We start from the raw sequence: 9,622 nt of genomic DNA, 5'->3' as shown, positions 1-9,622 counted from the left end.
GTGATAGTTTTTCAAGACCTCTGCATCTGGAACGGAGACTCATGAAAACCTGCAATCTTCTCTTTGTTTTTTGGGAAATATTTAATTGTAATGGAAACCTGCTTTGTTTAACCCGCTGGTGGTAGCTGCGGGGAACATGTTTCTTAAAGGCCACTCCCTCTAAGCAAGAAAAATGAGAAAAATATCATCACTCATGCAAACCATTTCACAATATACATCAACTTATTTGTGATCAGTTTATGCATCATCTATTTTTGGGGGTTTATATCATGGCAAAAATTTCACCGTTCGCTGGTACCAGGTTAATGATATGTACCTTGGTGTGACCACTTCCTTCCCTCTCCTCAGCTGCTGTGGGAGTGCTGCCCTCCACAGCAAGCAAGGGGCTGCCCTGCCCAGACCACAGCAAGAGGAGGAAGAGCTCTGCATTACTAAGTTAAGTACCTCACTATGACATTCTGAGGGTTTGGCCTCATTTTTGCCTTCTATTTAAAACTTTTTACTTTCTAATGAACCTTAATCTTTTTCTCAGCCTGCCTCCTCCTCCTCCTCCTCCTTCAACTTCCTTTACCTCCTTGTGTGAATCTGTCCGTCCCGAGATCCGGCGAGACCATCCCGACGTCGTAACACCCGTTTGGGAGTGGGGGGACTCATGAAGCTGGGGGCAGCCCTAAGGTGGGGAGGGTTGCGCCGACACCTCCACTCCGTTTCGGCGGAATGTGGCTGGCTAGGGTGGCCTGAACCACTGTCTGGGTTGTTTGTCGTTCAGTCGGATTGAGGATCTGCCTCCCTTGAGGTGCACATGTCATAGTGGTGGCAGAAGCGAGTGTGAGTGAAGCTGATGTCATCCCGACGTCGTAACACCGTTGGGCGGGGCGGGGCTCTCATGTCAAGTCTCCCCGCGGTGCACATGTCACAGAGGTGCAAATAGCATGGCCTTCTTTCCTATCTTTTCCCCCTCCTCCTCCTCCACCCCCTCCCCCACACACACCTCCTGCTGTTATATCGTCACCCTCATAAAGTAATTGCCTAAGTCATTTTTCAGTGATTTCCATTTTTGTTAAGTTGTCTTAGATATTCAGGGTTTGAGTGTTCTAGAATTGCCTTTTTATTTCTGCCTAAATCTTAAGCCAAATGAGATGATGACGTTCTCTTCTTGAAAAATAGAAAATAACGACTTGGGCGGTTTCTTTACGAAGGTGGCGAGATTGTAATAGGTTTTGCACCCTCTATTTAGGGATGTGCACTAATTTTTGTCTCTTCTCTTCCCCTCCTCCTCCCCTGGCTGGCCGGGGAACGGAGGAGGAGCACTAGGACGAGGAGGTGAAGGGAGGCGGAGGGAGAGACGACTCGAGCACAGGGAGGCAAGAGACAAGAAGCAGAGACGCAGGAACAGAAAGGTGAGCTCTATCTCTTTATCCTGGATTTTTACCATTCATATTTAATTTACTTGTGACACTTTTAACCCGGCCACTGCGATTGGCATAGATTTGGCCTTCACTGGTAGCCTGGTAACATACACTCCCAGGTCTCTCTCTGGCTCTGTGGTGGATAGTGGAGTGTTTCCCATGTGGTATTGGTGTGCTGGATATCCCTTCACTGGTAGCCTGGTAACATACACTCCCAGGTCTCTCTCTGGCTCTGTGGTGGATAGTGGAGTGTTTCCCATGTGGTATTGGTGTGCTGGATATCCCTTCACTGGTAGCCTGGTAACATACACTCCCAGGTCTCTCTCTGGCTCTGTGGTGGATAGTGGAGTGTTTCCCATGTGGTATTGGTGTGCTGGATATCCCTTCACTGGTAGCCTGGTAACATACACTCCCAGGTCTCTCTCTGGCTCTGTGGTGGATAGTGGAGTGTTTCCCATGTGGTATTGGTGTGCTGGATATCCCCTCCCAAGGTGCAGGACTTTACATTTTTCCTCATTGAATTGTAGAAGCCACTTTTGTTCCATTCCTGTAGCTTGGTGATGTCCTCTTGTAGGAAATCCACGGTCAAGGTGTTAATTCCTTCTCTATTGCTGTTTTGTATGGAGGGGTTCATGGAAAGCTTTGGGACATAGGCTAAAACTGCACATGGCCTCAGTGCTCATCTCTGTCACTTTGGCCAAGTAACCCAACACCACTCTAGCAAGAATTCAGCCGCCAGGTGCCACCAAAAACAGAACTTCGCCTTGGTTTGGTTGCCTCTAACACTACCTCAGATATACACAGAGTTGTTAGCTGCTCCATATTCTCCTTCTTCTTTGTTTATAGTCCTTCCAGTCTTGATGGCGGACTTGCCTTGATGCTCCTCCATTTTGCTGGGTCCAATGCTAATCCTTCCTCTTTCTAACACTTCCAGGTCTTGTGTCACTGTTCCTCTCCATGTTATCCTTGGGTCTTCTAACTGTCCTCCCTCTAGGTACCTCAGTATCCTCCACCATCCTCAGCACTCCGCCCTCTCCTCTCTTCATGTGTTCGAATCATTGCCAGCTTCTCTGGGTCATTTTCTTAAATATTTTGGCGCCCAAGCTCACATTTTTAAGGCTTTTATAGGAGTTTCAGGCATTCCCAGGGTGGTTTAACCCGGTAGCAGGGGTTGATGTTTCTTAACGGTCCCTCCAAGTGAGAAAAAATCACCCCTCACACAAACCATTTCATAATATATATCAAAGCATTTGTGATCAGTTTATGTATCATCTATTTTGGGGGGTAAATATCATGGCACAAATTTGGCCTGTTGCTGCTACCGGGTTAATGATATGGACCTTGGTGTGACCACTTCCTTCCCTCTCCTCAGCTGCTGTGGGAGTGCTGCCCTCCACAGCAAGCAAGGCTGCCCTGCCCAGACCACAGCAAGAGGAGGAAGAGCTCTGCATTACTAAGTTAAGTACCTCACTATGACATTCTGAGGGTTTGGCTTCATTTTTGCCTTCTATTAAAAACTTTTTACTTTCTAACGAACCTTAATCTTTTCTCAGCCTGCCTCCTCCTCCTCCTCCTTCAACTTCCTTTACCTCCTTGTGTGAATCTGTCCGTCCCGAGATCCGGCGAGACCATCCCGACGTCGTAACACCCGTTTGGGAGTGGGGGGACTCATGAAGCTGGGGGCGGCAGCCCTAAGGTGGGGAGGGTTGCTGACACCTCCACCCGTTTCGGCGGAATGTGGCTGGCTAGGGTGGCCTGAACCACTGTCTGGGTTGTTTGTCGTTCAGTCGGATTGAGGATCTGCCTCCCTTGAGGTGCACATGTCATAGTGGTGGCAGAAGCGAGAGTGAGTGAAGCTGATGTCATCCCGACGTCGTAACACCGTTGGGCGGGGCGGGGCTCTCATGTCAAGTCTCCCCTCGGTGCACATGTCACAGAGGTGCAAATAGCATGGCCTTCTTTCCTATCTTTTCCCCCTCCTCCTCCTCCACCCCCTCCCCCACACACACCTCCTGCTGTTATATCGTCACCCTCATAAAGTAATTGCCTAAGTCATTTTTCAGTGATTTCCATTTTTGTTAAGTTGTCTTAGATATTCAGGGTTTGAGTGTTCTAGAATTGCCTTTTTATTTCTGCCTAAATCTTAAGCCAAATGAGATGATGACGTTCTCTTCTTGAAAAATAGAAAATAACGACTTGGGCGGTTTCTTTACGAAGGTGGCGAGATTGTAATAGGTTTTGCACCCTCTATTTAGGGATGTGCACTAATTTTTGTCTCTTCTCTTCCCCTCCTCCTCCCCTGGCTGGCCGGGGAACGGAGGAGGAGCACTAGGACGAGGAGGTGAAGGGAGGCGGAGGGAGAGACGACTCGAGCACAGGGAGGCAAGAGACAAGAAGCAGAGACGCAGGAACAGAAAGGTGAGCTCTATCTCTTTGTGGAGTGGAGTGGATCCCATGTGGTATTGGTGTGCTGGATATCCCTTCACTGGTAGCCTGGTAACATACACTCCCAGGTCTCTCTCTGGCTCTGTGGTGGATAGTGGAGTGTTTCCCATGTGGTATTGGTGTGCTGGATATCCCTTCACTGGTAGCCTGGTAACATACACTCCCAGGTCTTTCTCTGGCTCTGTGGCGGATAGTGGAGTGTTTCCCATGTGGTATTGGTGTGCTGGATATACCTTCACTGGTAGCCTGGTAACATACACTCCCAGGTCTTTCTCTGGCTCTGTGGTGGATAGTGGAGTGTTTCCCATGTGGTATTGGTGTGCTGGATATCCCTTCACTGGTAGCCCGGTAACATACACTCCCAGGCTTGTCGCTGCTACTCGGTGAAGCCACAAATTTATCCCGTCGCTGCTACTGGTTTAATGATCCTGTGGTAGCTTGATCCTTCTTCTGTGCTATGAACCTAATAAAACACTCATTAGAACATCGCTGATCTCTTTTTAACATTTGGAAATAGTTAATGAGAGAGGTGGGAGCATCTCTGAACACCAACTTCTGTCTCACTCATCCTGGATAATCACAAACTCATGTAGACTCAGAAAATGTAACCTTCATTAGACTAACAACAGAGTTTCTTCCAGGCAGCCAGATGGTCGATGCTGTGAAGAGGAGGAAGATGACTGCAGGAGGCGGTGTGTGTGTGTTGGGGAAGGAGACGACGGCACCAACCTCACACACAGCTGGTTAAGGTACCGACTGATTTATTTCGTTGCAATCAAAACTTTTTCATATGGATTATTATGGGTAGAGGTCTCATAGTGCTGTTGGACATGAATTCATTTAGCGTGAAGTCTTCTGCAAGTGTAAACCTTTCTAATTACAGACATATTTTAACCTGGTAGCAGCGACGGGCCAAATTTGTGGCTTTACCGTGTAGCAGCGATGGGCCAAATTTGTGCCATGATTTAAACCCCCCAAAATAGATGATACATAATCTGATCACAAATACTTTGATATATATATATATTATGAAATGGTTTGTGTGAGGGGTGATTTTTTTCTCATTTTTCTCGCTTATAGGGACCATTAAGAAACATGATCCCCGCTGCTACCGGGTTAAGATTAACATAACATTTTGGCGCCCAAGCTTGCATATATTTGACTAGGCTTTCATGGGACTCCTGTGCCTTTCCACGGGTAGCTTTAAGACCCTGGTGGCAGTTTGACCCTTTTCAGTTTGCAGAAAATGTAAACCTTTCTCTGATTAACAAATTTTGGGGCATACTTAAATAAACCATTTCAGCACTTAAGCTCACATATTTGACAAGGGATTTCTGTGTCTTTCCACGGGTAGCTTTAAGACCTTGGTGGCAGTTTGACCCTTTTCAGTTTGCAGAAAATGTAAACCTTTCTCTGATTAACAAATTTTGGGGCATACTTAAATAAACCATTTCAGCACTTAAGCTCACATATTTGACAAGGGATTTCTGTGTCTTTCCACGGGTAGATTTAAGACCCTGGTGGTAGAGGTAGACGACCCTTCTTTTGTACCATGAACGTAGAAAACACACTCACTGGAACTCAGTTGATCTCCTTTTTGGTGTTTTTGAAATAGTTGATGTGGAAGCGACTGACAGTACCATTTTTTCCAGGCCTGCAAGAGAGCCTAGTCAATGAAGAGGAAAAGAAGACAAGAAGAAAGAAGACAAGAAGAAAGAAGAGGCAAAACAGGAGGAGGGGATTTTTTTCTGTCTATACCTGAAGTGTGATGAATTTACTAAGGGTATATTTAAGCCTGATATAACGTACTTTAAGGTATATTTAATGGTACAAGTGTGTAGCCTACTTTTGCCTGGAGTTGGAGACGGTAAAATGCTCTCCGACTCCTTTATTGTGGTGCTGTGTGGTTTGTTTACTGTGGTGCGATGTGGGTCATTTACTGTGGTGCGGTGTGGCTCGTTAACTGAGGTGAGGTATGGTTCGTTTATTGTAGTGCGGTATGGTTCGTTTACTGTGGTGCGGTGCGGCTCGTTAATTAAGGTGAGGTGTGGTCCATTTATTGTGGTGCGGTGTGGTTCGTTAATTAAGGTCAGGTATGGTTCGTTTATTGTAGTGCGGTATGGTTCGTTTACTGTGGTGCGGTGTGGCTCGTTAATTAAGGTGAGGTGTGGTTCGTTTATTGTGGTGCGGTGTGGCGTTGCGGGCTTTACTTTCCCTACCACTGCACCAGACAAGGGTAAGGGGGAGGGGGTGGAGTCAAATTTTTTTATATCCGACTCCACACCTGTGTTAGAGTGTAAGAGTATTGATGGAATATATTTAAGGTGCTGGGGGATACTGTGGTGCGCTTGTCGCGGCAACCCATTCTGCTTCTGCATAACCCGTACTGCTGCATGACGCATAGCAACTCGTGTTTTTTCTGCTTCTGCATAACCCGTACTGCTGCATGACGCATAGCAACTCGTGTTTTTTCCGCTGTTGCAACGACCCGTACTGCTAACGCATAACGACCTGTGCTGCTTCTGCTATTGTAACAACTCTTACTGCAATAACTTACTGCTGCTTCCATTTAAAAACGTATTGTTTCCGCTGCTTCTATTATTACAACCACCCACACTGCTGCTGCTGCCCAGGTCTTCAAACAGTGGCTTGCTTGACGTGAAGCGCTGCATGCATCATGGCAGTCACTAGAGATAAAATTCGCCTGTGCCACTTCTGCTGTCGCATAAACCCGCTGTGTTGCTAACTTGGCAACAACCCAACTAATGAATTTTCTGATCAAAGATCAAAGAGAGGATTAGGCCTTCAGGGGACACCTCTTAAATAAAAACGCGCCTGGGACTTTTACCTCAGAGGTGGTGTGGAAAAAAAGTCCAGTCACGAAAATAAGTATCTTATACTCCATGAAAGTGTCTCAGTCTTATGAGAACACAAAGGTTGAGAGGGCTCAAACATTCTGTTGTTTCCCGCATATGCTCCCATGTTAGCAGTAAGGGCACTAAATTCTGATCTCTGTACAAAACAACCAAATATACATAATAACGAACAGAAAGTTAAATAAAATGTTTGCCTGCATTACCCGTCAGCAGCGTAGACGTAACAAGGGTTGAAAAAATGACTTATTTATTACAGCCGCTGGCCAACGCCTTGACCCCAGAGGCTTTGTGTTTGTCTCCGCGTCCTCCGCACTACACTGCACAGAATCTGGCGAGCCTGGGTTGTGACAGCTATTTCCCAAAGCCTCCAAGGATACCAGTCAGGCTTATGAGTGTTTTTCGTGTTGTTGGGGAAGCTCGCAAATCTACACCTGGAAATACTACTACCAACACAACCCATATGAAAGCCTTTCCTAAAACATAAAACCTCTACCAGTGCCTTACCAGAAAGAACCAAAGCTTACCAAATACCCAAAAATCTCTACTATTTGTGGTTGACTCAAGGTATTGAATTTTCACTTATTTTTTTTACACTGATGTTAGTGTCCCTTATATGTCTTGTTGGGTCTGTTATTTGTTCTATATATAAGGTATTGAATTTGCACTTATTTTTTATAATGACGTTAGTGTCCCTCATATGTCGTGTCATTGAGGGAGTGTTTGGGTCTATTATTTGTTCTATATATAAGGTATTGAATTTCCACTGATTTTGTATACTTATGTTACTGTCCCTCATATGTTGTGTCATTGAGGGAGTGTTTGGGTCTATCATTTTTGTTTTGATGCCCTTTTATGGATCTAAATAATGACATCCACCTTAAAATAAATGTATGTGTCTGTGGTCATCCCAAAGCTGAAGGTTGGTATCTACTCCACTGTTTTTCATGTTTTCTCGGACAGTTCATATTATTAGCAAATGTTTTTACCCGTCCGCTGTGATTGGCACGGATTTCGCCTTCACTGGTAACCTGGTAACATGTACTCCCAAATCATTCTTTGTCTCTGGTGGATAGTGGAGTGTTTCCCATGTGGTATTGGTGTGCTGGATATCCCTTCACTGGTAGCCTGGTAACATATGTACTCCCAGATCATTCTTTGTCTCTGTGGTGGATAGTGGAGTGCTTCCCACGTGGTACTGGTGTGGTGGATATCCCCTCCCAAGGTGCAGGACTATATATTTTTCTTCACTGAATTGTAGCAGCCACTTTTTGCTCCACTCCTGTAGCTTGGTGATGTCTTCTTGTAGGAAATCCACAGTGAAGGGTTTAAGCAAGTGAGATTTTACCCTCCCATGACCAGTGTACAGAAGGGACCCTGTAGTTGTTTGAAGGAATATTACCGGATTGATTAACTAGATGGTACATATTAGATTAGGGCAAAATGTGAGAATGGGGGCAGGAGACTGGCTTCAACTAGAGGGTATAATATAGATTGACCTTGTAGTTGTTTGAAGGAATATTACTGGACTTGGGAGAGAGTGTGGAGGGAGGAGGAGAAATATTGATAATAGACGATAGTGATCCTTTATATGGTGATGAAGGGAATGGTGATAGGTACTGGTGATGATAATGGTGATGTTATAGTGATGGAGGGAGGGATGTGGCAGGTGGTTGGATGAGAGGTGAAGGGGGATGGGGAGGAAGGGGAGGTGAGGGGAAGAGGAGGAAGCGTGGGGGGTGAATGGGGAGAGGGAGGGAATGGGTAAGAAGGGAGAAGGGAGGAGATGAATACATAGGAATACATAAGAACATAAGAACATAAGAACGCAGGAGTCTGCAAGAGGCCGGTAGGCCTGTACGAGGCAGCTCCTTTGACCCTAAGCTCCCGTGTATCTAACCCCACCTAATATCGCTGTCCATGAATTTATCTAGTCTATTTTTGAATGTGACAATTGTATTGGCACTCACCACATGACTGCTAAGCCTATTCCACTCATCCACCACCCTGTTAGTAAACCAATTTTTGCCTATGTCCCTGTTGAATCTGAATTTATCCAGTTTAAACCCGTTACTTCGTGTCCTACCCGGTTCTCTTACCAACAAAACCTTATGAATGTCTCCCTTATTAAAGCCCTTCATCCATTTATAAACCTCGATCATGTCTCCACGCACCCTTCGCCTTTCTAGAGAATGCAAGTTTAACTGTTTGAGTCTTTCCTCGTATGGCAAGTTTCTCAACCCCTGAATCATCTTAGTCATCCTCCTCTGCACCGATTCTAACATTTTGATATCCATTCTATAGTAGGGTGACCAGAACTGAACCGCACCAGAAGACCTATCAGTCTATGGCGAGGGTGTCTGTTTACTACCGCTACTACTAGAAATCTACGTGTGGTAGGACAGGACAGAAAAGATGAAGGGGTGGGAGGTGGAGAGGGGTTGAGGGGTGCGAGGGCTGGCTGGGCTCTTCCCATTGTGTGGCCCCTCTTGACAGGCTGTGTGTGTGTGTGTGTGTGTGTGTGTGTGTGTGTGTGTGTGTGTGTGTGTGTGTGTGTGTGTGTGTGTGTTTCTATTATCTATTAAATCATTGCATTTTTTTTTCAATCCATCTTATTCTTCCTTTTCTTTTCTTTCTCGTTCTTCTATTTATTTATTTATATTTGGGTCAAGCCTTTGGTCACCTCATTTACTCGATCGTTCATACGGAATTAAAAAGGATTTGATCGGACACACCTGGCCACGAGAGAGAGAGAGAGAGAGAGAGAGATTGACAGCCTAGGAAAACACACACACACACACACACCTACCTTCCCGTTAACTACCTACCTCTCTCCTTCCTTCCCTCCCCCTCTTCCTCCCTTCCCTCCTTCCTCCCTAACCCCCTCCTCCTCTG

At 45.8% G+C, this 9,622-nt stretch overlaps 1 long non-coding RNA gene across 2 annotated transcripts; it reads left to right on the top strand.

Moving 5' to 3' along the window:
* Positions 1-663: 663 nt before the first annotated feature.
* Positions 664-9,180, top strand: LOC126989479 (uncharacterized). 2 transcript variants are annotated; one of them, XR_007743317.1, is made up of 4 exons: positions 664-796; positions 3,224-3,827; positions 4,496-4,603; positions 5,507-9,174. It is a non-coding gene; the product is annotated as an uncharacterized LOC126989479 (long non-coding RNA). The 2 variants fall into 2 exon arrangements; XR_007743316.1 differs by lacking the exon at positions 3,224-3,827 and having other exon boundaries at positions 667-1,400; positions 5,507-9,180.
* The last annotated feature ends 442 nt before the right edge of the window (positions 9,181-9,622 follow it).

The sequence above is a fragment of the Eriocheir sinensis genome, unplaced genomic scaffold (genome assembly GCF_024679095.1).
Source record: "Eriocheir sinensis breed Jianghai 21 unplaced genomic scaffold, ASM2467909v1 Scaffold1189, whole genome shotgun sequence".
In the NCBI taxonomy this organism is placed as follows: Eukaryota; Metazoa; Arthropoda; class Malacostraca; order Decapoda; family Varunidae; genus Eriocheir; species Eriocheir sinensis.
This window is presented reverse-complemented; position numbering and strand designations above follow the sequence as displayed.